General features: G+C 42.3%; 1 protein-coding gene across 4 annotated transcripts in view; it reads left to right on the top strand.

Moving 5' to 3' along the window:
- Positions 1 to 942: 942 nt before the first annotated feature.
- Positions 943 to 19450, top strand: part of GREB1L (GREB1 like retinoic acid receptor coactivator) — a 120140-nt gene continuing 101632 nt past the window's right edge. For 3 of the 4 annotated variants that reach the window (XM_065752578.1, XM_065752579.1, XM_065752576.1), the window contains exons 1-2: positions 943 to 1008; positions 13522 to 13613. The gene's annotated coding sequence lies outside the window, so the exon portion shown is untranslated. The remainder of the gene's footprint in view (positions 1009 to 13521; positions 13614 to 19450) is intronic. The other variant, XM_065752577.1, reaches the window with a different exon arrangement.

The raw sequence follows: 19450 nt of genomic DNA, 5'->3' as shown, positions 1-19450 counted from the left end.
TCTTGCCTCCTGCCCACGCTCCAATTAAATCTGACCTTCATCTTCATGCACACTGAGAGTTCAAACCCACTGTCTCTCCAAGCAGACAGTCACCACTTACCAACTGAAACGTTCCAGAACATTCTCTGTGCATCCCCTCCAATACACTCAGGTCTGCCTTGCCCTGCCCTCTTCAGTGCAGTCTCCAGCCGAAATATACTCCTGGTGCCCTTTTGTATTCCACTTGCAGCACCCTCCCAGCTCACTCAGTCCTTCCAGTTTCTACTGTACCACTGGTGAGCTAGTTCAGTCTAACCAACCCCAAAACAATATGAGGGCTGACCCCTCTGATGATGAACTGGTCACTGCCGTGCCCGGTGAAGGCAATTACACCTTGCCCAGTGCCATCTTCTGACTTCCCCATCAAGTCCAACCCCTGGCTCCACACGGGGCCGCCCAAAATCCAACCCTTTTGTCTGAAGGTGCTCTCCAGATACTCCTTGAGCTCGAGCACTCGGTGCCATGCCCACAGCCCCGTGCAGCCCGTCCCATGCCCACCGCCCGGTGGTGCAGCACTGTCCCTAACCCCCAGCCGCCCCTCCCCTGACACAGCTCCATGCCGTTCCCTCGGGCCCTGTCGCTGTCACACAGAGCAGAGCTCAGCGCTGCCCCTCCGCTCCCTGGGAGAGCTGCAGCCGCCATCAGGCCTCCCCTCAGCTCCTCTGCTCCGCACTGAGCACACACACAGCCCTCAGCCTCCGCCGGCCCCCGGTCCCCGCTGTCAGAGCGGCGCAGGAGGGGCGGCACCTGCGGGACCGCCCCCTTCTCCTCCCTCCTTTCCCTTCCCTTCCCCTCCTCTCCTCTCCTCCCGGCGGAGGGGGCGAGAGAGACCGAGACGTGCTGGGAGACGGCGGCGGCGGCGGCGGCAGCAGAGGGGCTGCGGCGAAAAAAAAAATAGAGGAAAAAAAAAAAAAAGTGAGGGAAGGGTGTAAGGAAGGCGCTCAACTCCTGCTCTCCTTGCCCGGTGAGGTAAGGCAGCGGTTCGGGGCTCCCTTCGCCTTCTCGCCGCTTCCCGGAGAGGGCACAAAGGTAGCGGTGCGGAGCTCGGCGCCGCTCGCCGCTTGGCTGCTGTCACCGGCTCCGGGCCCTTTGTTACCGGGCCGTGGGGGGGGGCGGCGAGCGGCGAGCAGCGAGCAGCGTCGGTGGGAGAGCCGCGCTGGGATCACCGTGCGGAGGTGGGCGGGGTGGGCTGGGGGTGCAGGTGGCTCCGGTAGAGGGCTCGCGGGCTGCAGCCGGCAGGGGGCTCCCCCCGCCGCGGGGCGCTGCGGAGGGCAGGGCAGGGCCGGGCAGGGCCGGGCAGGGCAGTGCCGCACCGCACGGCGGAGCTGCGGCGGCGGTCCTGAGCTGAGCGCTGAAGGGGGCACAGAAACCCAACCAAACGGTTTCAGTGGACGTCGCCGCTCGAAAGTGGCTGACAGATTTATGAGCTGCGCCTCCCGCCCTCGGAAGCGTCTGGAAAGCCGTGAGGCTTTGCCGTTCCGTACGCTCCCCGGCTCCTTTCGCGAGTCTCTGAAAGGTGGAAACTTTCTCGGAGCCGTCTGCTCAGGCCCCGCGTCCGCGGAGGTCTGCGCGCGTTCCGCCCTTCCAGAGCCACCGATGGGCGAGTGCGTGTGCGGTGCGGAACGCTTCTGACATACCGAGCGAAGTACGTGCTCCCCGCTCCTTCTTCTGAGTGGGATTTCTGCTTTAATCGCCCCGAAGATGTGACGCTGTAAGTATGCCCGCGTTTGGCTTCCTTTGGCGCTTGTGGCTTGGCCACGCAGTGACGTTTTTGGTCCTGAAGTGATACTTGAGGCTCTCCGTGTGCCGTCAGTACTTCGTTACAAAGGGCTCAGTTAAAGATCCCAATAAACGGCTGTTGGGGGGATAAAGTGGGCTGTTATTTCTTGACGTCTTGGGAATGAACGAAGCATAGGTTTTCCTCTGAGACATTTGTGCGGATGCGAGGGAAGCCAGTCGGTGCCTGCTTCAGTTCGGGACTTAGCTCTGTGTGTGACATCGGGAGCGAAGCTGCGAGCTCTCCGTGCTGTTAAACGCTGATGCTTCATAGGGTCTGGTTTTTCCCTCCGGTTCCTCCAAAGGAGAGAGAACGAGGGTGTCTGTGTAAAACGAAACTTTACTGAGATTTTTAACAAAAGAAGTTTAGATGTGAAAGCACAGTGTGTACATGCCAGTACTTTCTGTTAGTTGCGTTTGGATGGGGGTACGTAACAACAAGTAGCAGTGATGTTCTGGAAAGGCAGGCTGGGAGCTCAGGATGTGAGATTAAAGGGAGTGGGAAACCTGAATACAGAGTTTTTAGTATGTCAGTTCAATACATGACACTTGGCAAGATCTCTTGCAGGCATCACACTGTGAAAGCTTAGCTTAGAATCAAACAAAACAGACTTGGTTCAAGGTTTTCTCTAAAGCATCCCTATTGGCATTGATATTTGACAGTTCAGTGAGTCATATGTCAGGTATTTCATAACTACAAGGACAGAGGAAAACTGGAGACTAATTAATTGCTGTAGGAAATAGGGAATGAAGTGGTTTTGAGGGGAAATCTGAAAAAAAAAACCCTCTGTACTGCAAAGCCTAACACGTTACCAATGCTGGGCTGTTTGTTCAGTGAAAAGCTTGACTCAGCATAGCGTCAAAAGTATTTTCTGGGAGACCTTATTAATGACATCTTAAAGATTATTTGATGCGTTTATAATTTTCTATGTTTTTATGAAAAATTAAGGGATGTAGAACTGTAAGTATTTTCCTTTGAGGAGTGTATCCCGCCGTTTCTTTCATATTTGAGTGCTTTTTGAAAGTGCTTTTATGTCTTGTGTGGTTCTGTACCATATGTTTTGTATTTAATTCTTTGAATGACCACTGAAGTGCAGCCAACTTTGGGTGAATGTGGCAACTGTTAACTAGTGCTTAGCAACGGGGCACAATGGTCAAGAGGGGAAGTGAAGAAGAGTACCATGTCTAATTGAAACTACAGGGGGCAGTTAGGTAGGTAGGATGTAATTAACAAAACCTGGAGCTTGGACATGATATTAAAGTGTCCTGTGTAAGATGAGTGGTGAAATGGTTAGTGTAGAAAGCACTTGCAATTTTTGGCTTTAGAACTCTGTCGTATAGCTCCTTCAAGTTGTTTGCATTTTGCCAGTTCGTGCGTGATGGCTTCTCGTGCATAATGCAGAAGGCGTGTTTTCCTTTGCTTCTAAGACAGAGTTGTGAAGGCTGTTGAGAAGGCTGACAAATGAAAGAGTAATAAGCCTTGACATTTTGACAATGATGTCTTCTAGGGAATTAGTCCTGTGAACTAGACTTCATTAGAAACAACAACTGATGAAGATATCTTTGATATTCTGCGATGTAATACAGTGGTAATCATAAAACAACACTGAATTTTTAACCTTTAATTGGCATGGTGGTGGTTTGTCGTTTGTTTGTTAGTATGTATCATTGACTTTCCTCAAATCCTGTCTTGTCATGATGTCCCTTTTGCCTAATACAGTTGGTTTTGCTTCTTTAAATTCCCAACCTGACCTCATGTTGTTTCATGTTGTTCATTTAATGCACTCTGTGTGCATTAATGTGCTGATTTTTGTCTTGTATATTGCAAACACATCCTCACTGAGAACTCTGAAAATACCAATTCTCTCCTTGTTATATGAAGGAAAATGAACTCTGAGCATGGTTTATAAAGCTCATGGTAATGAATTTGGACTAGCAAATAGTTAGTGAAAGCTACCTAAAAATAAAGAGTTCTGCTGTGAAGGTGTTTATAGTGATGATTTATCTAGCAATATTAGGCACTTATTATTTTAATAGAATAATAAATGGTTCTAAAATTCCCAAACAAACAAGCTGAAAAAGAAGCAAAAAAGACAACAACAAAAAAACAACCCTGCAAGAATGTCTGTTGGAGAAACCTGCGGATGACAGAATATGGAGTAGTGTTTATTCATGGTGGCAGCAGCCATGTTTTGTATGCTGCTTTGGTTGGCTTGGGAGTCTGAAGTACAAGTGTGGAGTACTTAATAGAAAAGACTCTAAAACGTAATTATTTTTGCTTTGGGTGACTTCTGAAGCTGTGTCAGCTGGTTTGTGCTGTCTTATTTGGTCATGCTGTGAATGTCCAGTTTCTGTGGAATCCTTCTGGGATGTGAGGCCATTGAGAATTGCACAGACATGTATTTTAATTGAAATATGTGTAATGTAATTCCCACTGAGCTGACATTTTAAATTCTGTAGCACTCGAGCGGTTTAATAAAAAAATAAAACCACCTAAACACACACTGTCTGAAGACCTTACAGCAGATTTGTCAAGTGCTTTGGTTAATTTGCACTTAATCAATGTATATATGTATTTAATTGTAATTATAGTACAGTAACTAATAAAATGTTGATAAAATAGAGCAGACTTTAAGAACTATATGTTGTGATGTAGAATCACCAAAACAGTAGGATAGTTAGGGAACCGCCTTAGTCAGTATGACAAGATCTGTAATGGAAACCTGCATTTAATATTCCTCAGGTAAGATTTCAGAGATGTTATTCTGAAGTAGTTTTTCAAATTGATGGTGCTATGAACAGCAAAACAGCGTGGGCAGGCTTAAGGTACTGTTACTTAAGAGATTACCAGACATCTGTCAGAGTGGTTCCATGAACAGCACTGGAGCGACTGGTTTTATAAAATGCTGTGCATAGATGTCCCAGTTCTCCATCTCCACCACAGCTTGTGATTGATCTGCAGTAGCTCTTTTTGAGATGGTTGGTGTGATCTGAGCAGAGCGCTCAGGGGCAAGTGAAGAAAGTTATTGAATGTAACTTAACTTTTAAAATGAAGACTCATCTGTGCATCTTGCCAAAAGTAATAGGGCTTCCCTGGAACATACAGTGTGAAGTTGTTAATGTTAGTTAGATACATGAGAGCTCAGTAGCATAGTACAACTGGTTCCTATGCCTTGAAGAATTTGGGCGTCTACACTGGAGTCACTGGTGAAATCGTATTCAGATTGTGAAAAGCATTATTGTTGCCTCTTAATGTAACTGGTGTCTCAGGATGAGGAGCAAATGCAGCAAAACCTTGTCTTGCTGGCTGTTGGTTGCTGATCTGCTGATCTCCATAAACTGTCCTGAGTGCAGTGGCTTTCTGCTGTTGCTATATACTTTGCCACTTCTGGTTCCCTGCTTACTGTTTCTTTGGTGTGCAGCTGCATCTCAGCCTTGCTATTTAGGAGATTGTGCCATCTGCTTTGCCTGCATCTGTTCCTGCTCACTTAATCTCCCTGTGGCTTGCCAGCAAGCCCTCCAAATTCTCTGTTCTTTAGGGCCTTGCATGGCATAAGTCTTCTCATGCTTTCAGTACATGTTGAAAATAGCTGTTTTGTAATGGAAACTTCATCTTGTAGTTTCCATTATGAAACCACCACTTGCATAGAATCAAATTCTGCAACCGCGTGATTCCTTTGAATACTGTGAACTGAGTCTTGATTTTTCTACCACTACCATGCCCTTCCCTGCGTTAAGAAAAGATCATCAGCTTCCTGCCAGGGACAACTACGATGTATGTGACACTTAAGAATGTGAGGGTTTCCTAGTGCTGCCAAAAAAGCTTTCAAAAATTTATTCATAGGCTGTTCAAAAGTTGCCATTGCTCTTCTTATCTTAATCTTTTTAAGGGAAAATTCTGCTCTTAGAAACAATTGAGAAATTGGATGTGTTAGGTGGGCAATGAGTACCGGCTCACAGAGGTGCAATTTTAAAGAAAACCTAAAGGGAGAGGGCAAAGGCCTCTGTTCCAGGCATTGAAGTCCTCTTGGATGCATGTAGAAGTACTGATCAAGTATTTGGAAGCAGAATAACAGGTTGAATGTGAAGAATAAACATGTTCTCATAGTCCTAGCTGCTGCGGTTTCAGCAGGTCTTGGAAGTTAGCTTTTTGCCAGTTTTGTTTAGGAGACTCAGCTGTCTGTTTCCAAACCTCTTAAGGAGAGGGACGACAGCTTTGCTGCCAGATTGTTTTTTTTTTCCCCATCTCCCTCTAGGTCTGCAGTCGTGATTTTAGCAGATGTGGGAGGTAACCTGGATTTCAAAGGCATCAAGATTAAAACATGTTAGCTGTTGGAAGCTTTTGTTGTGGAGTCTTTCAAAATGAAACAGCAGGGCATCTAAATGCACAGATTTTTTTGTTTTGTTTTGTAGCATTAATTTATTACTTACTACATAGGGACCCAGTGTCATAATGGCTTGATGTCTTAATGGGTCACAGTACTCATTTTCTTTGTTCATTGATTGCTTGGTTAAGATGGCTTATGCTGGTATGAACGCTGAGTGTGTTCACAGTTGTGTTCGCTGTGTGACGAGGCCAGGAATTCATAATGTGTAATAGAAGTGCCTTGAGAAATATTCAAAGTTGTATGCCTCAGAAATACTTAAATAAAAACCATCACCAAACAGGCTTCAATTTTCAAAAGCAAATGTGACCTTGCGTCAGGGAGGGAGCATTCTTCTGGCTGCACTCAGCTCTCATGTTGACCAATGTTTGCTTGCTGTCTACACGTGTGACACGTTTGTTTCCTCGCAGTACCTTGTGCCTGCTGGCAGTGCACGTAGCTGCTCCGTTCTCCTACATGGCTCAGCTGGCTTCCTGTCAGGCCTGATTTTGAGGTGATTGTACTGTTCATGTGGATTTGGTGTAGAAATAAGGCTGTGCTTGTGACAGGGGTAAAGCACTCTCCTATACATTGTGGCAAAGGTTTGCAGAATCTCCATTTGCCATTGCTGTAGTAAATCCATTTGTGATCATGCACTGAGACTGGACAGGTTAACTGCTGAGTTGAACTTCTGAAGTTCCATGTTTGTGTTGCCAGAGTTCCTCTTGAAGAAAAAAAAAGCCAATCTGCGTAATCCATGAGTGCAGGACAGCTGAAAATTCATCCTAACGTTGTTACTTTGATGTTTGAAGGGGAAAATAAGGTTTGTTTTCTATCGCTCTGTTCGGAGGATGATGTAATAAATGAGTAAATGATGCAATGTAATAAATGAGAGCTGGATCTGAGACTTGCATTCAGTGGAAGGCAGTGTTCTTCCGGATGTGTTTTAATTGAACTGCCCTGTGAAAATGGGCTCACCTTGGGATGCAGTAACACACAGTTCAGAGGCTTACAGTTGAAAAAGAGGAATGCAGCAGATGCTGCATAGTTTCTGATACTTGTGATGGCTGATGATACTGATATCTTGAGGCTTGTGTTCTCTACTCTGATTCAATACATAAACAAGTACAGGATGAACCTTGGTGTGTAACCTTGACATATGACTGGATCTTTGCTTTGTAGTTCATTAGTAGTTTATCCAAATTGCAGTAACTGTATTGGGAAACAGATTAAACATAAATAATGAAACATCGCCTCTTTTTCTTTCTTTTTTTTTTCCTTTTTTTTTTAACGTGAGGGAAAGATGTATTTTTAAGCCTCTGAAATTTTATTTTTAAGAAACAGAACTTCAGTTCTGGTCCCCCTGAGAATAACTGAGAGCCTTTACATCTAAATTTGTCAGGTTAAGAAGTCAAAACTGTTTGATGCAGATCAGCTACAAACCAGAAGACATCAAAGCACTGTTTTGTTTTCACAGCATTTCCAATGTGGCCAAGCTTTCTGTGTGATGTTGGTCTGCATGACCTTCAGAGGTCCCTTCTAACCTAAATTATTCTGTTTCTTGTAAAGTAAGAAAGCACAAAAAAGCCTCACAGAGCTAGCCAGTGTTACCAGTTGGTTAGGTGCAACTTCTGAAACAATTTCTCTGGTCTCATGCCTTTGGAAAGGTACTTGAAGAACAGGCTGTCAGCAGCACAAACTGTTTTGGTAACCAGCTTTCTGCTTGCCATCTTTCTGGCTGTTTTTCTGCCCTGTGCTCAGTTGCTTTCGGTATGTTATAAGGATCGCAGAATCACAGAATTGTAGGGGTTAGAAGGGACCTCTAGAGATCATTGAGTCAAACCTCCCTGCCAAAGCAGCTCCCTATAGACCAGGTTGCACAGGTAGGCGTCCAGGTGGGTGTATACATCAGTGGAGAGGTATTTTGAGTTACTACTAACAGCTGTCTGCAGGTTCAGTTGTATTGTTTCATGGAAACCCAGAAATGTGCTGGTGATTGAGGTGTCATATGTCAGTAGAAGGCTGCGGTGTGTAAGCTTCGGTACTCTGTTAGAGGCTGTTGAGCTTGTATTGGGTGGAAGAATAAGCATCAGATGATAATAATGATTCCTGCTGGATTGACTTTGATGCACTGACTAAAATCAGTCTTTTTAAGTTAATGTTCACAATCTAACATTCTACTTCAAGGAAACTACAGATAAGCCCAGTAACATGTCCTTTTCTGGACTAAAATAAAGCATTCATAAGGAGGAGAGATTTGCTTATTTTATTTCGGCCGATCACTTCTACTATTTTGGTAATTGGTGAGGTTTCAGAAATTCTGTTCTCTGTTACTTCCCCTTGTGCACATTTCCAATAACTGAGTTGTATGTGTGCCCATATGTTTCATTTTTCAGGACGTAATGATGTCTGTGTGATGATTCAGAATATGGGTTGAAGTTTCAGTCTGTCTGAACATATTCCAGCAGCCAAGTGTGGGAAGAAGGGATTTGTACTTCTTAGTTCCGATTGTGAAAAGAGGAGTGGAAACTGCTCCAGCTCCAAATGATTATCTTAATAAACAGTGGGAAGCTGAGTTTTCATTAAAAACCAAAATAAGAACAAAACAAAGAAACAAAAGCAACAGCAACAACAACAAAAACAAACATCAAAAAATGCCAGCAAGGGAAAAAAGAGGAGGACTAGAAATTGGTAGTCAGATATGAGATGTTTTTCAAGATACACAGTTTCAGGAAGAAGTTGACCTGCAAGTTACAAGGGCCAGAGCAGAGCTGTTAAGATACATAACCTATCCTTCCTCCCAAAAGAGAGAGATTGAGTGTATTCTAGGCTAATGCTTGGGAGGAGGCTGGCCTCAGGATGTGTTCATTAGAACAACTTGGTCCTCTGTGTTCCAAAATGCAGTTTGTGCTGAGGGGAACTGATAAATTTCTCATTAGAAAAATGTGTGTTGAAAATTATCAGGGGATTTCACTTTGGCCAAGGAATCTGAAGTTTCTTTGGTCTCTGAAGAAAAGCCTGATGGTGCAGTTGAGCAGGGAAGAAACCCATCTTTTTTTCCCCTCTGAGGTGATAATGTCTTTCTTATCATGGTAGTGCTGTGTTAAAAATATACATTTGTGAGTGGAAGAGGAAAACTTATAAAACTATGGTAAATATTTATGTAAAGCTATGGCATAGGGGTTGTCAATATGATGGATTGTGTAGTAGCTTATAAAGAGACTTCTGTTGCAAGAGCGTATTTCAAAGCGCTTATACTGATGTTTAGAAGAAACAAAGCTGTTACAGTCCATAATTCATGTAATGTGCTACAGACAAATTGCTAACACACATAAAGTTTTTTTGTCTTATCTTTGTCACACATATAGTTTTTTGTCTTAGCCAAATTCTGAACACGTTAGAAATAGATTCTCATATCCGTTTGAGTAATGCTAGAGTAACTTAATTGCCTGCTTGACGAGAGAGAATAGCTTCATAAAAAAGGAGATTTCATCTATAAGACTCTTAGTAGTCAGTAATGAGGCAAGGGAAATCAGCTGAAAAGATGTTGATTCTGGCTATGAATTTAAGAAAATGGCATTTTGCTTTCATTTGAATGCTCTGGGTGATTGTATGATGTGGACTGGGGTCCTCAGAGGAGGAGTTTTGCTTCCAGATTCTGCCACTGGCAGAAGACGTACAGCCCTTTTCATTTTACTGAGTCAGCAACAGAGGTATAGACGATGGTGGTGATAACTAGGAGGTTTTTAAAGTGTTGTATGACAGTAATGATGGCGTGTTATGATTTTCTGTGACCAAGCCTAAGGGTCCTTAATTCCACTCTCCTGTTTTGACCTTGGGTCACTGTGCATCATGCTGCTGTCATGAAGCTGTGGACATATTAGACCACAAATTCTGTTCCTGGCATACGCCCAAACAGTTATTAATTTGGCTTTTGTGTTCAAACCATCTGTTTAATTTGAATTAGCTTAGTTGTAATTTGAGTTAAAATGCCTTGGTCTCTGGTTTCTCTGCGAGGTCAGGTTGCTGTGTGTGGAGAGCCGGCATGCTATCCCCACCGAGGCTGTTTTGCAGCAAAATGGACTCTAAAGTCCAAGGCCCTTTGTCAGCGAAGCAGGCTCTGTTTACCCATGGCAGTGTTGCTGCTCATTATCTGCATCGTTGTTAAATGGTTATATAAAATACAGAGGGATAGGGGGCCAGGCTGCATCTGGCAGAAGGGCTCTGGATCACTGAGGAGCAAATGCAGCCCTTGCAGGCCGCAGAGTAACGCTCCCCTCCCCCAGAGAAATGCTCGTTTTCATTTATTTATTTATTTGTTTTAGTAGTCTGAGTACATGTCTGAGTGCAGTAATCCAGGCTCTAGCTTTTATAGGATGGTTAGTTAACCCAGTTTGTTGCTGAAGTGAGTCTTTTTCTTTCCTGTTTAATTTCTGCAAGGGTTTTAATTGTAAACCTTATTGTTTTAATTGCAGATTATTCTTAGTAGGATTATATTTAACTACATCTCCTTTGAGCCCAGCCTGTCCATCACCCATTTGTATGAGACGAGGTCACACACACCGGTTTATTCTTGGCTCCCAATATGAATTTCAGAGTCACTATTCGTTACCCAGCTCACCATCCCCCTCCTTGTGCTCTGTTCTCTCTACAGACACTGGGACTCTCTGCTCCTGGGAGGGAGATTGTGCTGATTTTCCAGTACCCCAGGTTGCTTGATCTGACCTAGGGTGGTTGGTGCACTGTGAATGCTCAGAGCGGTTGGATTGTTTGCAGGTGTGCCCTTCTATACACTGCACAGGTGATACTGTGGCCCATTTGCAGGGATTAAATTTTAGGATTTTCATAGATTAAAGCAGACACAAAGGTTTACTTTTCAAAAAAGCTCAGGATTGGTCAGGGTGTGATCAGAGTCCTGCTAGTTCTGCATAAAACAGCAGTCAGGAATCGTGCTCCTCAGAGGAGCCCTTTCTCAGGTGTCTGGTAAGGCCCAGCCCAGGTTGGGCCTTAATCCTGCCCTGGAGCCTGGAGGCTGCCCTCCTGCTTATGCCCAGGCCCGCTGGCCTCGTGCATTGCCCCTGAGCAGAATACACCCTCGTGCACCGTGTCTCTCCTTTGAAAAATAACTCAAGGCACAAACGAAGCGCCCTAGCGGGCTGAAATGTGTGTGTATCAGGGAGGAGGGAAATAACGAGTAGGAGAAGATTTATGCCTTCCTTTGCGCTGTTGCTTGGTAACAGAAAATGCCTCTTAAGCCTATTTTTGGTGAGGGGAGGGGTGAAACTTGATTCAGTGGCCATCTGTCCCAAACCAGTTGATTTCCTGTTGAGCTGTCCTTTGTTTCTGTCAAACAATTGATTGTTACCCTTTGCAGATAAGGATACTGTTGGTGACATTGCCCTGAATCAGCAGGTTGGCTTCTGGAGACCACTAACCAGACCTACCACTTCTTTTTTTTTGTTTGTTTGTTTTAAGGTTTTGGGTTTTCGGTTTTTCTTAGGCCACTAATGGTGATTTTTCTGGTTTTTAATCATTTGTATTGCCCGCTCTCTTTTTTTATTTTTTTTCCTTTTTGGGAATGTTCATCAGTACAGTATCAGAACAGAGTAAATTTAATTGAAACATTCTTTTTGAGAAGAATAATGCTCTTTTTCAAGTGTGAAGTCATTGGGAAAAAGCCATGTTTTTGGCTGTATAAGCTTTTTGGCAGTGAGGAGAGCAGAAGTTAACTGAAGTCACTATTGAATGAACTATGAAGAAATCCCCACTGTTTCTTTGAAACAAAACCAAATGTTTTGGTTTTTCTTTTTAATTACAAATGGAATATTTGCTGTTGTTTTTGCTTAATTGTTAGAAAATGATTCTGTGTTTGAGCATCTCCCTGATGTTTGCTTAGTTAGTTATAGATAGATTTAAACTCTGATTAGATTACTTTTGTTGTCTTCTTTATTTGTATTGCAAAAGCCCACATTTTTCCTTAAGGTTGATGCATGCAGGGTGCTAGGCACGTGCTCTATAGATGCCTCTATTGGTTAACCATTCACATTCTGTTTCCTTTCCTGCCTTGAATTACAACATTCAGAGAATAGGGTTGTGCTTAGCTTTTCTGCTGGGGGAAAAAAAAAGAGGAAGGTATGTATGTCCAGAGAGGTGAGTAATATCTGCAAAAACAGAAGATATGTAGTCTGAAGCTTTTCAACCTTGTCCTGGATGTACATTGGATTAGGATCTTTTCGAGGTGGTAGCAAGTGAATGCTGATTTTAGTGGATGCTGAGTCAGGCATACTCATGGGTTTTCAATGCTTTGTTTTTGAGGTGATTAAAATCTGTAACTTGGCTTAATAAGAGTTTGATATCAAACCATATCAATGAACCTGTGGTTAGGTGTATGTTAGTGCTGTGGCTTACTTGCTGATTAGACACCTTTGTATCTTCGTTTTGGTTGTCTGTTTACATACCTGAAGTTCAGCCTTTTCCTCCTGTTATGTTGCTGTTTGTTTGCCATATGCTGTGATCTGGCACAGGAACTGATCCACTTGAAAAAGAACTTCTTTTTCTAGGTTACTTTTTCAGCTGTATAAGTTCCTTGGTGCAGTTTACCATGGAATGACACACCAAGCTGAGGTGTGCAATGATGTGCGTCTAATACCAAGGAGAATCTTTTATTTATAGTCAATAGCAAATATATTGAGCTGTTTACAAATATGCAGTTTCTGTTGGGTAAAGAAATACTACTTAAGGATTAGTTTGAGAGTTTTGTTAACTGGATGAATGTACAGACAATTTAAGTAAAATTAATTGGACAATCATATGTGCTGCTTTCTGCCTTCCTTGTGCTAGAAGTTAATAGATAGAGATCTGAAAGATATCTCGATGCTGTTTTTACACTGCCTTGGAAATACATTGAGGTATACAAATGTTTTTGTAACTGTGTATGTTAGATTGCTATTTGGGGCTAGGGAGTTTAAACTTTGCAGGAAGGGAGCTGTTCTGAGTTGTCTTGAATTGATTCCTTTTTCCACCTACCTGCAGAAATTAGTTTCTTTGAAGGAGGAAAAAAATAAAGAGCTTCAGTATTTTCTTTCAGGCTTGAAAGTCCTGTTCCGTGTATTTTTTCTGTCACAGAGAAAGCAAAGCCATTATTTTTATGTTGCTAAGCTGTACAGCTCAAATTATAGGGAACAAACTAAAGGGCCTGTTCTCTCAAGCCAGGTGAGTCAGTGGTGCACACAGGTTACAGAGCAGTTTGGGTTCTGGTTTGCATCTATCTCCATGCTCTCCTAACTTGTGTTGTACTGCGTTTCTTCCATTAAAACTGATCTCATGTGTCCTTTGTTCACAGATAAAAGCAGCTGCAGATCTGCTATTGAGAGGGCAGAGCACCTGTGGCTTACCTTACATGCAGGAGAGCAGTAACTTGAGAAAGAGAAGCAGGTAGGAGACTGGCATCTGCTTGCATTCACCTTCTCGTGTTACTGTTGCAAGGATGCAATTATTTATGTATATCTTTTGCCTTTTGAATGCAGTCAGCCAGAGTCTGAGCAGTGCATTTCAGTGCTGGAGCATTCTGCAGTGCTTTCCTTTGAGGAAGGGATATGCATGGGGTAGGGTCTTGTGTCATAGTGTCATGATCAAGTGGCTTTTTCATACTAGGTGAATTAATGTTAACTCATTGCGTATGTCATTGTTATAATGATCCTATTGCAACTCAGCCACCAGTTGCAGAACCAATAGAGGTGCTGTCCTTCATACGTGTTTGAGAAATCTTTCTTTCCTATGCTATAAAGACCTACTTGTGCTTTGCAGGAAAGAGTTTGGACACTCTATCAGTGAATTCTTGCTGTTGGAACAGTGGTGCTGTCCTGTCCAGCCTGTACTGCTATTTCCAAAACCATGTGCATCAAAAGTGAAAGAGCCAAGCTTCTCTTCTCCGGGGAAGATGTGGCTACTGGTGCTAGTGGTAGGCTTTCCAGAGAGGAAGTAACTGAAAAAAGATTTTTATGGGATGTTTCTTTTTCAGCAAGTGGTTTTCTGCTGAAGCTTATCTTTGGAAAGAAAAAGAATAAAGAAACATGACTCTAAGGGGGATATGTGGTCAGCTACTTAATTGTCTGTCTGTTAGGAGCTATTCCCCAGGTAAATGCTTCCCTTTGGATCTGGGCCTTTGGCATGCTGTGCTTATCCTCCAGTCTTTGCTTTGTATTGGCTTGATTGCTGGCAGAGCTGCTCCTCTTGGACCACCTCTAGCTTCATTTGCATTTCATTTTAGAGAATTCAGCTTCCTGAAAGCAGTCTGTATGATCAGTCCCACCCTGTATTCTGGTTCATCTCACGTGCCCCTTGATGGATGGTGAGATTGCTTAGTAGTGGACAGGAATCCTGGGAAATTTTCTGGAGCTGCTTGGAACAGCTGCCTTTTCATCTTTTCTAGTGACGGAGAACAATCCATAGAGAAGCTTTGTGAAGGTTAGATGAAATCAACTGATTTATGTTCACTTTCATTTCTCCTTCTTCTGAGTCACAGGGCTATGCCAAGCGATGTATGCAAAGCCAGTCTGAAGGTGTGAAGTGATGCAGTAGGTTGGAGGGAAAATTGAAGAGAATTAAGAGTTTCTGGTGATTTATGCAAACTCATTCCTGGCTTCAATAATATAAAAATATTTTGTGTGCTAAAGAAATTCGTTTTTTTTAATATTTCAGGAAGCCTTTTTAAATTATTTTTTAGAACTTGTGGTTTCCCCAAGATCCTTTTCTCCTTGAGTGATTACACTTATTTTACCTCATTTACAGTCAGAGAACAGGGTGACTGAAGAAGGAAGGGACTAATTGACCTGAAAATTGGACTTCTGAGCCCTAAGCTACTGTCACACCTGAGGTGACCTTCTTTCTGTCTGTGGAAGGAAAAAATGTGCTCTTTTATAACCTGCTGGCTCACTGCTCTTATGGATGCGCTAACCACTGTGGAGCTGAGCTTGTTTCTGGACACCTCAAGAGGAGGAAAATAGCAAGCTCTTTTTGTATCTACAAAGGATGTGAATGGATGATGGAATATTCTTCTGTACATAATCACTAGTGGGCTTTCATTTAGGTTTTCTTTTTTATTTAACCTAGAACGTGAAGTTGCCTGGAGAAATACTGCTTTGCTGTGTGGTTAGGTGAACTGGTGTGTACAGGCAGCCGTTGGGGATGTAAACTTGACATCTCTGAACAATGCTTCATGTGATTCTAAAATTAGGTGTTGCCACTGTGTGGTCATTTTTAAATGACTGTAGAAGACTGAAAATAAATGGAGGAATTAATTTTCTGTGTATCAGTGGTGTCTTGAAATAGCAATTTCTTTGAATGAAAACAGGTAAAATGGAATGTATCAGTTAAAGAGAGGTGATCAAATATATGGGGAGATTAGATGAGTCTCTGTTCAAACTGCTGCCACCTTCCAGTTCTTCTCTTGTAAAGATTTGTCATCACGTGATGACCATTTAGGTCATGTTTACTTTTTTTTCTTTCCCCTCACTGAGGGAAAAATTGTTCTTTCCTTTTTCCTGTTTTTTTTCCCTCTGCAGCAATACTACACTTTATCATCACATCAAGAAAGTTGATCAAGCTTTTAGAAGAAACTTAGTTTTGATTAACAGGATGTTTTTGTTGGCTGCATTGTTGCGTGTTTGTAATTTTAGTTGATTCCACAGTTCTCTTTTCAGGAGAATTTGCTGACTTTCTTGGGTTTTCTGAACATGTTGGTGTTGCACTAGCAGAGGAGGAAATGGCATGAAGCTGTGGGTGTAAAGCTGGGGGAGCTTTTGGTGTGCTAGGGGCTGGGTCTAACATAATCCAGATGGTTGAGTTTCTGCTTATTTTTTCTGACATCTTTGCCTGGAGCTTTTTCAGATTGTTTTCCCAAGTGACCAGATACCAGCAAGGGGATGATCTTGGAGTTAAGCCGGCTCAAGGCAGTGGTTAGAGGATCTTTGTTCTGGTCTGTCTTGACCACAGAGTTCCTCACGGACCCTGGGGGTTGGGAGCTCAGTTCTTGTTGTGGATTTTTTTTTTTTTTAATATCTTTCTTTCCTTCCATGAGTAAAATGAGCAGCTAAATTCTCCTTAGTGTTTGTGTTGAATTAACACCCCTGTTAAAGCCTGTAAATAAACTGTTTGTGAGGTTACTGAAATGTCCTAAGAGGATGTCTTGGCTTATTTTTCTTGCAGTATGTTTGTTTAAAGTAAATTCTCTATTAAGTCCCAGGAAAGTGGCTCTTTGTTTTACTCGTTGTTTTGGAATGCTATTTATTAGTGATATCCAGAGGGGTCAGAAACATAAATAATGTTTGTTTCAAGGTTTGTTGGGTGCAAATGGTGGGGGGTTCACACTGAAGAGAGCTGTTTTGTTTGGTGTGGCTAATCAGGAGTGAGGCTGGAATTGCTCATAGCTGTCATTCAGGTTTTGTTTCAAAGTCCAAGGGCCTACTGGGAAAAACAAAAAGCTAATGAAAGCTGACTGTATTTCAGCCCAAACCCTCTGGAATCCAAAATGATGTCCTGACACTCAGTGTATTCTTATTCTCCTGCATTCCCATGGTTACTAAGGTAACAGGTTTTTAGAGGCTTTACATCTTCATTGTCAAGTATTTGCTACACTTATTGTTGCTGTTTGCAGATTAGGGCAATTTAAACAATGCCTTTTGAAATGGGGACCAAAAAATACAAAAAGAAATATAGTAGAAATAGATGTAATGAATCAATTACCTTCTCTCGTTTAAATTTTCAGTTCTACTACTCAGAAGCTGCATACAGAATGTAACACCGGTTTAGTGACTGATATTTAGGCATGGAAGAATTTTTTTTTCCTTTTTTTTTTGAGGTGTATTCATTACAGGACTCTTTGAATATAGATGCTAAGGGTATCACTTTGTAACTTTGTGCCTTTTCCTAATGTCAGGGTTGTCCTGAAGAAACTAAAGTTTGGATTTGCATCAGGGTGCTGTTTCTCTGAGCAAAATACATATAAGACACTCACCTAAATTTCATGAGCTGTATTGCTGCTACATTACTGCATCTGTGAAATCATACTTAAAAAATTAAGCATCCAGGGACAAATAGGAAAAGACTTCAGTGTGCGTTCTACTACATACCAGAACTAGGATGCTGTATTGATACTTCTCTTAGCTAGAGCAGAAACATGCTTGTTCACATCTCCCTTCGAAAATTGGATTGTGGTGGAGATGATCAAACTTACTTTAAATGCATCTTCTAGAAAATTACTTCTTTTTTTTCTCTTATTTTTCTGGCTTTTAGAAAGTTTGCTGCAGCAAACACCTTCTGTATCTGTGATGAGAGCTGTTTGAAAAAAAAACAAAAAACTTGGTGCAGTGTTTACTCTTGAAACTACTCAGGTCTTTACATCAAGCTGAATTATGTGTTGGCTGTTAGATGCATAACTTTAAGCTTTGTGTCAGAAAATCTTCCTTCTGTAAATCATGGATAAAGCCCAGATATGAGTTAGGAGGAAAAACTTAACCCAATTTAGCTCATGTGTATAGAGTACTTTGGGGGATTGTGATGCTGTGTGTGTAAGATTAAGTGCTCAGATCATTACATACAAAAGGTAAGGTTGGAGCTCTCCCTGTTAGTGATTTTCTGATGTTTTGGTTTTGATCAAGTTTAAATTATATCACTATATAATTCTCATCACACATATAAGCTTTAATTTTAAAAATATAGAACGTACTGCATTTATATGAAGCAAGTTAGTGCTATGATTGTATTTAATAACATAGTTTAAATAATTGCCATTTTGTAAGAATTATGGAGTTGAAATATTGTTTCAGTAATGATTTTTGGTGTGGTTTCTTTTACCCGTCTCCTTTACCCTTGCCTCCTAAAGAGCTTTTGCTCTTTGCCTGTTACAGTTAAAATGCTTTTAAAGAAGCATAGTGCCTCACTACACAGCTGCTTACTTTGCTACAAATATGGTGTGAACGGGGAAGAGTTTCTAACTGTTGTTAGAGCTCCTGTTAGTTAACAAAATACTGCCTCATGCATATCAAATCAGTCACATTTGTGATGTCCTCATTGCTAAAAACTAAGTTTGAATATTTTCATTTAACTAACTGAACTGCTTATGTCTCACTCATGTATGCAGTCTGGGCTCATCTTTAATTCTGTGCTACTGTTTCTATCTCTGCATAAAAACCCTAATTTCAACAAAGTTTCATTAAAATAAAATCTCGTTTTAAACTGTGTTATCTGTAAGCCAGATTCTGTTTCAGAATAAGTAATCCTACCAGGAAATTTCTGGGAATAGGCAATGCTTTTCCAGTGATGAAAGCAGCCTTTTTCATCTCTCATTAAAGTGATTACTGTGGGGTAGCTATATTATAAAGACTGGCGTTTCTGTGAGACTGAGTGCATGAAGTGGGCTTGAGATTGAGTATGTGGTACGGTGTTTTGTAGCTGTCTGTGCTTCAGTCTCAGGCACTGTAGCTAACCATTGTGCACAGACCTAATGCAGTCTGGTGTACAGTGAGTCCTTGCTTGGCACAGAGGAGGTGTTTTTTGTTGAGAACAGTCTTACCATACCAGGGAAGATTCAGGTTTTCTGCCTGTCCTTGAAGTGAGGCCATAGCCTTACGCTCCAGAGCCATTTGCCCACGCACAGGCAGCAGCTGTGGGTGAGATCCCGTTGCTACTGAAATGATTCGCCAGCTCACTGAGAGTACGCCCTTGGATTGCCTTTTTTTATAAAGGTAGGCCATATAAAGACAACGTTTTTGCTGCTTGTTTGCTGCTGAATATAGTTCCTTTGGAAACATGAGCTAGAGGCCCTGTCGAGCGCCATTTTGTGAATGGTGCTGGCCTTGGCTTGGGCTTAGCGAGACGAGTAGCTGTGTGTGTTGGGTTACAGCCATCCCTACCCCTGATACAGCAGGAGGTCCCTGTCCTAAAGGAGACAGGGCTTAGGGGCTGGATTCTCCAAACACAGAGCAGATTACCCCATAAAAAGGAGGTGGCAGATGGGTGACAGCCCTGAAGGGTGAAGCTGAAGGCAGGCTGAAGTACTCCCTGAGATGAAGGACAGAAGGGTCTTGGCAAGCATCTAGCACAAATCATCGTTTTAAGGCGTCTGTAGGGAAGTCTTTAATTTGATTATGTTGTTTCCTTAATAGTTCTGCATGTGTGATTGGTGCTTTGTCCTGGACACAGGTGTGATTTGGCATCAAAACAACTGTGAACAAATGAAGATGACTTCCTCTTTGTAATAAGCTACTTATTTA

Source organism: Cyrtonyx montezumae, unplaced genomic scaffold (genome assembly GCF_038088225.1).
Source record: "Cyrtonyx montezumae isolate F1298 unplaced genomic scaffold, pur_monq_1.0 scaffold_8, whole genome shotgun sequence".
Classification (NCBI taxonomy): Eukaryota; Metazoa; Chordata; class Aves; order Galliformes; family Odontophoridae; genus Cyrtonyx; species Cyrtonyx montezumae.
This window is presented reverse-complemented; position numbering and strand designations above follow the sequence as displayed.